At 41.1% G+C, this 13,344-nt stretch overlaps 1 protein-coding gene across 1 annotated transcript in view; it reads right to left on the reverse strand.

Annotated features, from left to right (window-relative positions):
- The window catches only part of TLL1 (tolloid like 1), a 222,353-nt gene extending 209,384 nt beyond the window's left edge, over positions 1-12,969 (reverse strand). Inside the window, exon 1 of the mRNA XM_088450294.1 lies at positions 12,916-12,969. The gene's annotated coding sequence lies outside the window, so the exon portion shown is untranslated. The remainder of the gene's footprint in view (positions 1-12,915) is intronic.
- Between the last annotated feature and the right edge of the window lie 375 nt (positions 12,970-13,344).

Raw genomic sequence — 13,344 nt, forward strand, 5'->3', positions numbered from 1 at the left:
TACCCAGAGGCTCTCTGTGTTATTTTGCCTCTGGAGCCACCAGCAAATTTTTTGTCACTTGAGGAAATAGCTCCACTCTATGTATCGGTCTCAAGTGGATATTTGAAATGTGGTCTGTATTTGGGTCTCCTTTCAGTACTGGGTCCCCCTGTTATTAATCCAACTGTATACGTTTAATTTGGCATAATCACTGTTGGCAGTATGCAGTTTAGCCTTTGTAAATTTAATGATGAACAAGTCAAACAGATCTGGCTTTTGGTTTCCTCTGACTAGTCCCTTATTGCACTCAAGGATGTGAAAATCAGGCCAGCCTTTAGGAAGGGTCATAGCATCAAGGACTATGTTGTTTACAACGATATCTCTAAACATAAACCTCAAGCACTTGTACACTTTTTGACCAGAAAACCTGGCAATTTCAAATGCACAGGTTGCCTTAGGACCTTAACAAAATGATGTCCTCCTTGTGTTTTATTTATACGTTTTCCATCAATTTTCTAATATGTTTGTTCATATATCTTACTCTTTTTTTGGCATATTTCCACGGGTTTGATATAGTATGATTCCTAGACTGTGATAGGTGACACGCTTATTTAGAATGTCTTTGCTCCCCTTAGCAGACTGTTTTCGATTTACAGCCAGTGCTTTTCTTATTTAGTTAGTTTGGGGCTATGTTTATGTCACATCAGTGGCTGAATATTATGATGTAGTATTTCATTCCCTTAGGATTGGTGGTTTAAGTATATGTCATTTTTGCCTATGTTTCGCTGTATGTCGTTTCCCTACTGTGTTATTGTTTATATATGTATTCCTGGTGATGGGTTACACTGTTTAGGTCCACGCCCCCTGAGATGACAGAGAGGCCGGTGCCTCGGCGCAGCTGATAACATCATCGGATCTCACTGGGGAACGATCAGCATGGACATTTGCACTGAGTGATGATTATTAAAGGTATGTCATTGTTAATTTACTTGTGGAAGTCTTGATAAGGAGGTACAACTCTGAAACATTGACAACAAACAGGCAAAGTATTGCCTATTCAACAGAAGATTTTTTTAGAATTTCTGGAAACTATGGACGATTTAGGAATCACCCCCCACAGATGAAGAGATTACGAAAAAATGGAATAGAAGAGGAAAAAGAGGAGGAAGAATGAACAATAAGAAAACAAATTCAGAAACATTAAACACAAATCCAACAATAACACCAAATCATGAAACAGGTGGGATATTCAACCTAAGCTCCATAGTTCTCACAAATGATCAGCAAAACCTGCAAAAAAAAGGACTCAAATTTGCTCCACAATCCTTACCAAACAAGTTTGATATGTATATAGATTTATACAAATTCATGAGGAAACTCTGCCTGAAGAAGTACTTCCAGAAAAACGCAATCATTAGAAACCACATGGAAACTGAGAAAAGGGAACATGACATACAACATACAAATTTAAAACCACAAAGCAACTTCTTTCCAAGTCATATGAAAGGACCAGTGCTAGAAATGATTCAAAGACTTGTAGAATTGGATATAGACAGAATACCAGAGAAATCAAAGATCAAGATGAACAAAGGGGAGAAAAAGGTGCTAGTGGTACTCCAAAAGAATAAAGACATTATCATAAAAGCAGCCGACAAGGGTGGAGGGCTCATGATCATGGACAGGCACAAGTACATAGCAGAGACAGAAAGACTGTTATCTGACCATACAACCTATGAGAAATTAGGACAAGACCCCACGGAGCTACACAAAAGAGAACTGAAGGATCATCTGGAAGAGGACTTGTTATAGGCATTCTGAAAAAAAAAGAATTTGACTACCTAAATATCATTGCACCTAGAATACAGTATTTTATCAACTACCCAAACTACATAAAGATCCATTGAACCCACCAGGGAGACTGATAGTATCCGGAATACACTCCCTGACTTCTAACCTTTCAGGATATGTAGATGTATTTTTACAGCCATTGGTGACCCAGCAAAAGAGTTATATGAAAGATACAACAGCAGTGCTACAAGATCTAGGGAATAGCGTATGGAAAGATTCCTTCTTTCTAGTAACTTGTGATGTCAAATCACTATACACATGCATCCGCCATGCTGACAGCTGTGCCCACACATACTATCACCTGAACCATCATCTGATCTCCCAAACTCGCAAATCAATTTTTAAATGAGTAGTATAGAATTAATTTTAAACCACAATTACTTTTGGCACCAGAACCAATTCTTCAAACAAGTAACTTGTACCACGATGGGCTGTCGTTTTGTGTCCAGTTACGCAAATCTCTTTGTTGCTAAATGGGAGGACGAAAACATATGGCATATGGACGAACCCATTTCAAGACCACCTCAGACACTGGAAAAGATTCATAGACTACATCATTTTTATCTGGGAGGGTGATGAGAAGACTTTAACCCAATTTCTAATGCATTTGAACAGCAATCAACTTAACTTGGAGTTTACTCATAATTATAGCAAGAACACAATACAATTTTTGGACTTGGAAATTTATATAGAAGAAAATAAAATACACACATGCACCTTCTTCAAAAAGATAGACTGCAATAACTACCTTCTCTCCAAGTAACCATCACCCAAAATGGATTGGAAACATTCCAGGAGGACCATTGCAACGAATAAAAAGAAACTGTACAAATGGTGAAGATTTTAAAAATCAAAGTGAACTTCTGAAACAGAGATTCCTTGAAAGAGACTATTCAGAAAATATAATAGAGAATTGAAAAATTGAAAAGAAAAGACCTGTTATGATATAATAAGAAAAAAGAACCGAGTCCTATGAAAACTCTCTTCATCACGCAATACAACAGCTACACAAAAGATTGGAAAAAAGCCTGAGAAAGCACTGGGATCTACTGAAACTAGACCCAGAAACAAAAGACCTAGTCCCGACTCAACCAAGAGTAGTCTTTAAGAAAGCCCAAACACTCCAAAATATTCTAACTGCAAGCTGTATACCACCAGAAAGATCTACCCCTATGTTGCAACAAAGGGATTTCATTTTTGTTTAAATTGCAAAGTATGCAGAGACACTGGCATCAACAGCACAAAATCAGTCATTGGTTTGTGTTCAAATGCCAAAAACAAAAAATTTGACATTAAGCAGAATCTCAGCTGCAATTCAGAAGGTGTTGTGTATCTACTGGAATGTTCATGCAGCCTTCAGTACATTGGCCGCACCATTAGAAAATTGAAGACAAGGATTGGAGAACACTTTAATAACATAAAAAAGGGGTTCACAGCACACAGCATCTCCAATCACTTTCTACTACACCATCAAAAAGATCAGAGAGGTATGAAATTCTTAGCAATAAGAAAAATTGAAAGACTGGAGAGGGGGTCAGTATCTAGAAAGAATCTCAAAGTCAGAAACTGAATGGATTTATAAAATGGGAACCCTCCATCCAAAAGGTCTGAACATAGACTTTGATTTGGGAGCATTTCTAAAAGCCTGAAGACAGTGTCCCAATCAACAGACACAGGAGATGAGGAACTGCTTAATACTGCTGATGCATTGGATTTAATCTATTCATTTAACACAATTTATTAATTAAATCAAAACTTCTTTTATACAAAACATTTATACATTATATATATGAATCATATCTTTTACATTTATCAAATATTTCTATATATATTTTTAATTTTAATAGAACCTGGCAATAATCTGTATACATTGTTGTACATAATTGATACTATGAGTAAGGGGACTTTTTGTAGCTATTTTTTTAAAGAACATATCAATTGATTTTAAAGACAACTGTTTATTTTAAATACATCCGTTTAATTTATGATTTACACACAAACGAATAAAGTACATTTTAATATATTTATTACATATATTTTTTCTGATTATGTGATACAAGACACACAGCCTCATTTTATAATTTCCCAAGAACAAGCAAAAGAGGGATCTAAGGCATTCATCCAATGATTCAATTAAGTAGCCAAAAAAGACAATCCCTCAGGAATAAAAGGAGGCAAAATTCACCTCACAGACACCTTGATAAAGTCATCCATGATGAAACGCGTTGGTGCAAGAAGGACCCCATACTGACGTCAACACAGAGTGGACGCGAGCACATGAGGCATCAAGAACTCCCAACTTAAACAGCGGCTCTCTGCTTAGAGCCTGGGAGAGTAAACAGTCTGGACGAGTGAAAGCAGAAGTCAGACGGGCCATTTACACAGTTTACTGAACCCGTTCCGACTGCTGCAAGACTCCAGCAACCGTCAGCTCATACCGCCACTAGGGAAAGGTAGGGTGAGTTACTCAGCCGGTGCTCCGGACACAGCCCCATTGTCGGTTACGGTAGATCTGGACTAACAAGCATAATTTCACAAAAAGAGCTGTAAACACCCTTATTTCATGTTATATATTGAGTCCACTGTATATTCAGACATTGCCGGTCCTAGACACATTTTTAATAATCATTTTTAATTGTTTTCATTGTATTTATTTATGTTCATATATTATTATTTTTTATTTCAGTTCTTACATTTCCATACCCATATATTTATTGCACAAATCTTCATCTTAGATGCATTAGCCAGCTAAGCACTATATAGATTGTATTTAGTTAAATACAAGCGCCTCTATCAAATTTGCATTTACCATATATTTTAGTCAGGTTTTCTGATTAAATTAATAGACAGCTGCTAATATTGGAAGCGCAAGATATCACAAATCCATTGCTGTATTTATTTTTGGCTGTTGAGTCTCTTGAGTGCTGTCCATGGGCTGGTGATTGTATACAAACTTTGGAAAGACAACTGAGCCCTATTGGGTTATAAGGAGTACCAGGTCCCGCAACAATTATATATATGTTATACAAAGCCACAACCATGGACCGATAATCGAATATATGAAAAAAAAAATGGAGGGTGCACCTTGTGAGTGTAATAAAAAAAGCAACTTTTACTGCACACATGCTCACATACTGTACATCAAGGTAACAGATAATTAGCCTGATGATCCTTCTCTGGTGCCTCCGGATAGCACCCGGTCTCAGATCACAATGCGGTTTAATTTGGCAGAGACACTTCCTGGTAATTTTCTTATATTTGTACCAGTTGAAACTGCAATATTTTATTTTCCCCCTTTGATAGATAACACATCTAATGAAAATATATCTATTGACAAGTCAAGAATAAATGTTGCTACAATCACTGTGTTGCTGGAAAAAAAGAACAACACCATTTGATCTTGATTTGTTGCTGCAGTTGCTACCTGTATACTGAACAGAGGGCCTGATTCAGAGCTGCTTGTAAGCGGCCGCTCGTTCGCTCCGAGCGATGTTCGCACAACTGCGCATGCATATGGGTTGTAATACGCATGCGCGAACCAGTCATTGCGGTCGGAAATTGTGTGCTCGTAAAATAGCGAATGCCTGCTAATTTGAGTGACAGAATGAGGCGCGTTTGTGGGTGGTAACGGGAAGGTGCTTGAAAACGGGGAGTGGAGATCCGAACGCAGGCATGCCAAACAGTCAAAACGGGCGTTTTTAAGGGTGTGCATAATTAACAAAGCAGCGTCATCGACCACGTCACTTGGTTGTCTTTTAGCCTGAACTATTCGCATGATTGCGGTAGGAAAAGCACTGCGAGCAGTTCATATGCCTTTCGATGTACTCGATTAATCTAATAAATAGCGGAGATGACGTAGGATGCGAGCGGCCAGGGGGCGTTTTTTTAAAAATAGCGAGCGCATGTTTCGTTCGCTCATTCAGACATAGAGGCGTCAACAGACCGCAAAGAGTGAGCGCTCTATTTAAATATCCGGCCCATTTTTCTGAACGAGCGAGCGCAAATAGCGTCCGGCTCTGAATCAGGCCCAGACTTTCATGTCTCTGCTTTATTACCCTTGTACAGAGTTTGGGTTAGTTAGCTGTGCACTACTCCTCCCAGCATTGCACTTGGCTTGTCCTCCTTCCTTCCACTTTAGCTGTGCGCTTGCGAGCGGGTCTGAATCAGGCCATTGGTTCAGAACCCTTTGGGTACCCCCCTTAATGACTAATTAGGGGAAAAAAATTCAAAAATAATCTTAATACCCCCTAAAAAAGGCATGTAATTTTTGGGTTGAAAATGTCAAAAGTGTTGGAAAATGGGTTTTAAGCATTGGGTCGGGTATTTTGGGGGGCTGTGTGGATGGGACAGGTGTTTTTAGGATTCCAGGGGTCTGCAGCAGCTGTTGTTTATAAAGTTTTTAAAAAGCACTTTATTATCTCCAAAATATACTAGTACCTATTTAAATGTACAGCAATTATTTTTCACCAAAGAAATTGCTTTATATAATTTTTTCACACGAATGCAAAAGTGCATATAACAGCCATTTGACTCAATTTAGGAACCGCAAATACTTTTATTACAGCTTTTAGTAAACTTCTATATTAATTACCAGGGTCACTTAAGCTTTTTTGGGGGTACAGACTGATTTCTCCCAAAAAAGCAGTCCTTTTCGCTAGTTCTGCCATTTGCAGCATTCACATGTCCACGTTTTTGCCTGTTTTGCAATTGAATATGGAGAAAAGCGGGAGTGCGCATTGTGAAAGTATAGTAAGAATAACTTTGCCTCAAAACAGGCGAATGAGGTGAAAACATAGCGCTTATTGAGGATCTCAGCTTTTCGCTAATTGAATACGGGCCTAGATTTAATCTAAATAAAATAAAAAAACTTTGAAAATATAGCAGATATAATATAGTTTATCACATACAAATGAAAGTAGCAAAAAATATAAATACAAATGATATAATATATGCATTATCAAAGAAGCAAATGAATTTGCAATCAGAAGCACTATATTTAGTGCAGAGTATATTTGCATTTGACCTCAGGCTCTCGCAATTAATATGGCTGCTGACTAGCCTGCCACTTTTCACAATTCCGCAAACACAAGGTATACATCTGACGGACTCTTCCCTTCTCTCTTCCACCTCTCTAAGGATAAGGAGGCACAAGTATGAGATCTGCATGCTAATATATTTCATTCATACATAGAAAGGCATACAAAACAAAAAGACAGTTTTCGAAATTATGCTTTTCAAGAAGAGAAGTTCCGGCTATTTAATCAATAAATTCCATTTTTTACTTTGTAATTCTATGGTATTCTATAGTAGGGGTGAGCGGGTTCGGTTTACTGGCTTATCCGTTAAAGGGTGCTGTAACCCCCAAAGTGCACTCCAAAAAATATTTTTTTTTTTGTGTTTGTGAATTGTGTGCGCAGTAGCCGCACGTGCATCAACAAAGTAGCGCCAAGCGTGCGCCTGTGTCATAAGTAAAGGGCCGGCTGGCTTGACCATTAAAGGGTGCTGTAACCCTCAAAGTGCGCTCCACAAAAAATAAAAAATTCTCCTTTTTTTTCTGTCTTTGTGATATGTGTGGGCTGTAGCTGCACCTGCGTCCTCAAAGCAGCAGCGACAAGCGTGCATCTGTCTGTTAAAGGGTGGTGTAACCCCCAAAGTGCGCTCCAACGAAAATAAAATAATCATCTTTTTTTCTGTGTTTGTGTGTGAAATGTATGCGCAGTAGCTGCACCTGCGTCCTCAAAGCAGCAGCGATAAGCGTGCATCTGTCTGTTAAAGGGTGGTGTAACCCCTAAAGTGCACTTCAACAAAAATAAAACATTTTCTTCTGTGTTTGTGAATTGTCTGCACTGTACGTGCATCCTCAAAGCAGCAGTGCCAAGCGTGCGTCTGTCTGTTAAAGGGTGGTGTAACCCTCAACATGCGCTCCACAAAGAATAAAAAATTCTTCTTTTTTTTTCTGTCTTTGTGAATTGTTTGGGCTATAGCCACACCTTCATTCTCAAAGCAGCAACGCCAAGCGTGCACCTGTGTCCCATAAGTAAAGGGCTGGCTGGCTCATTTCTTAAAGGGTGGTGTAACCCACAAAGTGCACTAGTCTCCAACAAAAATAAAAAATAATTTTCTGTGTTTGTGTGCGCCTTAGCCGCACGTATATATATCAATATAACATAAATGGAGGACCAAACTTTCTCCGATAAAAATAAAATAGGGAAAGATCAAGAACCACTTCCTCCTAGTGCTGAAGCTGCTGCCACTAGTCATGACATAGACGATAACATGCCATCAACGTCGTCTGCCAAGGCCGATGCCCAATGTCATAGTAGAGGGCACATACAATCCCAAATGACAAAGTTCAGGAAAATGACCTTAAAAAAACATTTAAATCATCTGAGGAGAAACGTAAACTTGCCAATATGCCATTTACGACGCAGAGTGGCAAGGAACGGCTGAGGTCTTTCCCTTTGATCATGACTAGTGGTTCAGCTTCACATGACGATGGAAGCCCTCCTCCCGCTAAAGAAATCAAATGAGTTAAGCTGGCAAAAGCACAGCGAAGAGCTGTGCGTTCTAAGAAGATATCACAAATCCCCAAGGAGAGTCCAAGTGTGGTGGCGGTTGTGATGCCTGACCTTCCCAGCACTGGACGGGAAGAGGTGGCTCTTTCCACCATTTGCACGCCCCCTGCAAGTGCTGAAAGGAGCACCCACAGTCCACTTGCTGATATGCAAATTGAAGATGTCACTGTTGAAGTACAACAGGATGAGGATACTGGTGTAGCTGGCGCTGAGGAGGAAGTTGGCGAGGAAGATTCTGATGGTGATGTGGTTTGTTAAAATCAGGCTCCGGGGGAGACAGTTGTTGTCCGTGGGATGAAAAAGCCCATCACGGTCATGCCTGGGCAGAAGAAGACCAAACATTCCACCTCTTTGGTCTGGCAATATTTCTATCCAAATCCGGACAACAACTGTCTTGCCATATGTACCATATGTAAAGGTGAAATAAGTAGGGGTAGGGACGTTAACCACCTAGGAACATCCTCCCTTATACGGCACCTGCAGCGCGTTCATAAAAAATCACTGTCAAGTTCAGAAACTTTGGCTAAGACCATAAGCAGTCCAGGGACACCTAAATCCCATTGTCCTGTTGTATCCAAGCACCTGCAAACCACACCGTCAACTCCCTCCTCATCAATTTCCTCCTTAGTTGGACCGGAAGTAGTCCTGCAGGCCATGTCACTGGCATGACTGACTCTCCTATCCGGGATTCCTCCTGCATTGCTACACCTACTGCTGCCGCTGCTGCTGTTGCTGCTGCTGGGAGTCGTTCATCATCCCAGAGAGGAAGTAGGAACACCACTACTTTTACTAAACAATTGACCCTCCAACAGTCCTTAGCGAGGAGGATGAAGTACAACAGCAGTCATCCTGAAGCAAAACTTATAACTGAGGCCTTGACTGCTATGTTGGTGTTAGACGTGCATCCGGTAACCGCCATTAGTGCAGTGGGATTTAGACAATTGATGGAGGTAGTGTGTCCCCGGTTCCAAATCCCATCTAGATTCCACTTCACTAGGCAGGCGATACCGAGACTGTACAGAAACGTCCGAAAAAGTGTCCTCAGTGTCCTGAAAAATGCGGTTGTACCCAATGTCCACTTAACCACGGACATGTGGACAAGTGGAACAGGGCAGACTAAGGACTATATGACTGTGACAGCCCACTGGGTAGATGTATCACCTTACACAGCAACAACAGCAGCGTCACCAGTAGCAGCATCTCAGAAACGCCAGCTCGTTCCAAGGCAGGCTACACTGTGTATCACCGGTTTCAGTAAGAGGCACACCGCCGACAACCTCTTAGAGAAACTGAGGGAAATAATTACCCAGTGGCTTACCCCACTTAGACTCTCCTGGGGATTTGTGATATCTGACAACACCACCAATATTGTGCGGGCATTACATCTGGGCAAATTCCAGCACGTCCCATGTCTTGCTCACACAATAAACTTGGTGGTGCAGAATTTTCTGAAAAGCGACAGGGGAGTGCAGGAGACGCCTTGGGTGGCCCGAGAAATTTCTGGACACTTTCGCCATTCAGCGACTGCGTGCCGAAGACTGGAGCACCAGCAAACACTCTTGAACCAGCCCCGCCATCACCTGAAGCAAGAGGTTGTGACGCGGTGGAACTCAACCCTCTATATGCTTCAGAGGATGGAGGAGCAGCAAAAGGCCATTCAAGCCTATACATCCACCTATGACATAGGCAAAGGAGGGGGTATGCACCTGACTCAAGCACAGTGGAGAATGATTTCCGTGTTGTGCAAGGTTCTCCAGCCCTTCAAACTTGCCACACGTGAAGTCAGTTCAGACACTGTCAGCTTGAGTCAGGTCATTCCCCTCATCAGGCTTTTGCAGAAGCAGCTAGAGAAAGTGAAGGAGGAGCTAAGATGGAGCGATTCCGCTCAGCATGTGGGACTTGTGGTTGAAGGCCTTCATTCGCTTTGCTAGGATTCCAGAGTAGTCAGTCTGTTGAAATCAGACCACTACATTTTGGCCACCGTGCTCGATCCTAGGTTTAAAGCCTATGTGGTGTCTCTCTTTCTGGCCGACACAAGCCTGCAGAGGTGCAAAGACCTGCTGGTGAAAACACTGTCAGCTGAAGCGGAACGTGACACGTCAACAGCTCCTTCTTAATTTTCTCCTGCAACTGGGGCTGCCAGGAAAAAACTTAGGTATCCTAAGCAACCCGCTGGCGGTGATGCAGGGCAGGCAGGACCAAGTTTGGACATCTGGTCCGGACTGAAGGACCTGGCAACTATTTCTGACATGTCTACTGTCACTGCATATGATACTGTCACCATTGACAGAATGGTGGAGGATTACATCGGTGACAGCATCCAAGTAGGCATGTCAGACAGTCCGTACCTGTACTGGCAGGAAAAAGAGGCAATTTGAAGGATCCTGTACAAACTGGCTCTATTTTATCTGAGTTGCCCCCCCTCCAGTGTGTACTCCGAAAGAGTGTTTAGTGCAGCCGGGAACCTTGTCAGCGAAAGGCGTAGGAGGTTGCTTCCACAAAATGTGGAGAATATGATGTTCATAAAAATTAATTATCAACTCTTCCAGGGAGACCTGCCTCCAGAACGTACAGAGGAACCTGTGGTGGTGGATTCCAGCGGGGACGAATTAATACTCTGTGAGGATGAGGATGTACACAACTCTGAAGAGGGTGAGGAATCGGTGGATGAGGAGGATGAGGACGACATCTTGCCTCTGTAGAGCCAGTTTGTGCAGGGACAGATTAATTGCCAGCTTGTTTTGTGGGGGCCCAAATGAACCAATCATTTCAGCCACAGTCGTGTGGCAGACCCTGGTGCTGAAATGATTGGTTTGTTAAAGTGTGCATGTCCTGTTTATACAACATATGGGTGGGTGGGAGGGCCCAAGGACAATTCCATCTTGCACCTCTTTTTTTTCTTTGCATTATGTACTGTTTGGAGCCTAGTTTTTCAAACTGCCACTGCAGTGTCACTCCTAGATGGGCCACGTGTTTGTGCCGCCCACTCGTGTCATCCAGCTACCTCGGTGCAACCTTTTGGACATAAAAACACTATTGTGAGGTGTGAGGTGTTCAGAATAGACTGGAAATCAGTGGAAATTAAGGTTATTGAGGTTAATAATAGCATAGGAGCAGAAAAACCTACAAATTCTGTGATTTTAGCTGTTTTTATGCTTTTTTTCAAAAAAATACAGATCCAAAACACAAAACCCAGAACCCAAAACACGGAAGGGTGGTTTTGGCAAAACCAATCCAGATCCAAAACACGAAGAAAGATCCAGATCCAAAACCAAAACACAAAACACGAAAAGTGGCCGGTGCACACCCCTATTCTATAGTATGCTGCACTGTATTTTTAAATTCCACATCCCACTGAATTTATCTATGGAGCTGGGGGACAATTGTGTCAATTAATTGTGCTCTGTGGCATAATAAGGGAGAAGTCTGATCAGAATAAAAATGAGAGGGGAGTACCAGTTAAAATACTTAAGGCCAAATTCCACCAGAGAAATGTATGAAATTCCTCAGACAAATATAGCTAAGACAACTGTTTAATGGAACTTTATAGTAAATATCACTCAAGTCTACCTCTAAATTTGTTGAATCTGTCATTTTGGAAGTTGATCAAGTACCTGCTCACTATTATTTTTCAAACCAAACTGTAATCACTTTATATGCCAACACTGAGACCAACATACAGAGCTGTGTGTTGGAACCATGAACAAAGTTATTATAAAATGCCCTTGCAATGTAAGAAGTTACACAAAAATATAGCTTGTCTATAGGAGAATGCCAGCATTCCAGGATGGGTAGCAAAATATATAATGACTAATCCCACTAATTCAATCTCTGCGGAATCCAGTGGTAACATCTATTTTAAGATTGATACACACTAGAACGATGTTGGCCTGATATGTAGTTTCCGGCTGAATCGCAATGACATATCAGCCTGATCGTCCAGCGTGTACGGACTATCTGCGCGGTCGCATACGATATTGCCGGTCGGCTGTCCTGCATGGCCAACCAGACGATATTGCATACGGCCCCATTGCAGGTAATGATGCAGGTAATGATTCATTACATTGCTCAATGTGAACCCGCGGTATGGTATGTAGGCCCAGCGGACAGACATATCATCCGGGTACACATCGCTAAGTGTCTATCCAGCATAACTCCATTATGGAGTAGGAATTATGCTTTTGGTAATATACAAACTTATAAATGTAACTGGTCCAAATAGGTGATAAGATCAAGGGAGTCATAAAATATATATACTGATATGTGGAGAAATAAAGACCTCTAGTGCAATGTATATCCTGTACTTAAGTTTGTAGCTATTATATCTAACAATAGCTCAAATATCATTGCGTCCTTGCGGTAAAGGTAAATACCACACATTCCATACTTTGCTCATGTGCATAAGCTAATTGGACAAACATTCTCACACTCTTACCAAGACATTGAATGCATATGAGTGATGTTCAGGGATATCTCATTTGAACAGATCACATTGTACAATAAATGCTCTTACCATATACAAAGGTAATATCTTTTGAGACATCCGTTCATCTTTGGTCGGCTGATTATACATCTGTAAGCCAGGCAAATGTTATTGATGATGGTAAATATGGAGCTGGGAATAAAGATTTGATATGAGACGGAAACACAGATAGAAGATAATGATGTAGGTTGTGAGGGATAGCATCCATGCCATACACTATGCTAGTAAGCATTTAGAAACGACCAAGAAAAGGGACCATTACAATACTGCTGGATCCATGTTAGAAGCATAGGGTGGGGGAATTTTATTCCAATACTAAAAGGATGTCTGTACTTTTGCATTGCCAAGAAGTATTTACACAACAACTTCACAGGTTACAGGAAGAAAAGGAAATGTGTCACAGAAAACAAATGCGTCAGTGTGTTCAGAAAAATCTACTAATGAACGTATTGATGAAAG

This window comes from Taudactylus pleione, unplaced genomic scaffold (assembly GCF_031769625.1).
Source record: "Taudactylus pleione unplaced genomic scaffold, aTauple2 ptg000513l, whole genome shotgun sequence".
Lineage (NCBI taxonomy): Eukaryota > Metazoa > Chordata > Amphibia > Anura > Myobatrachidae > Taudactylus > Taudactylus pleione.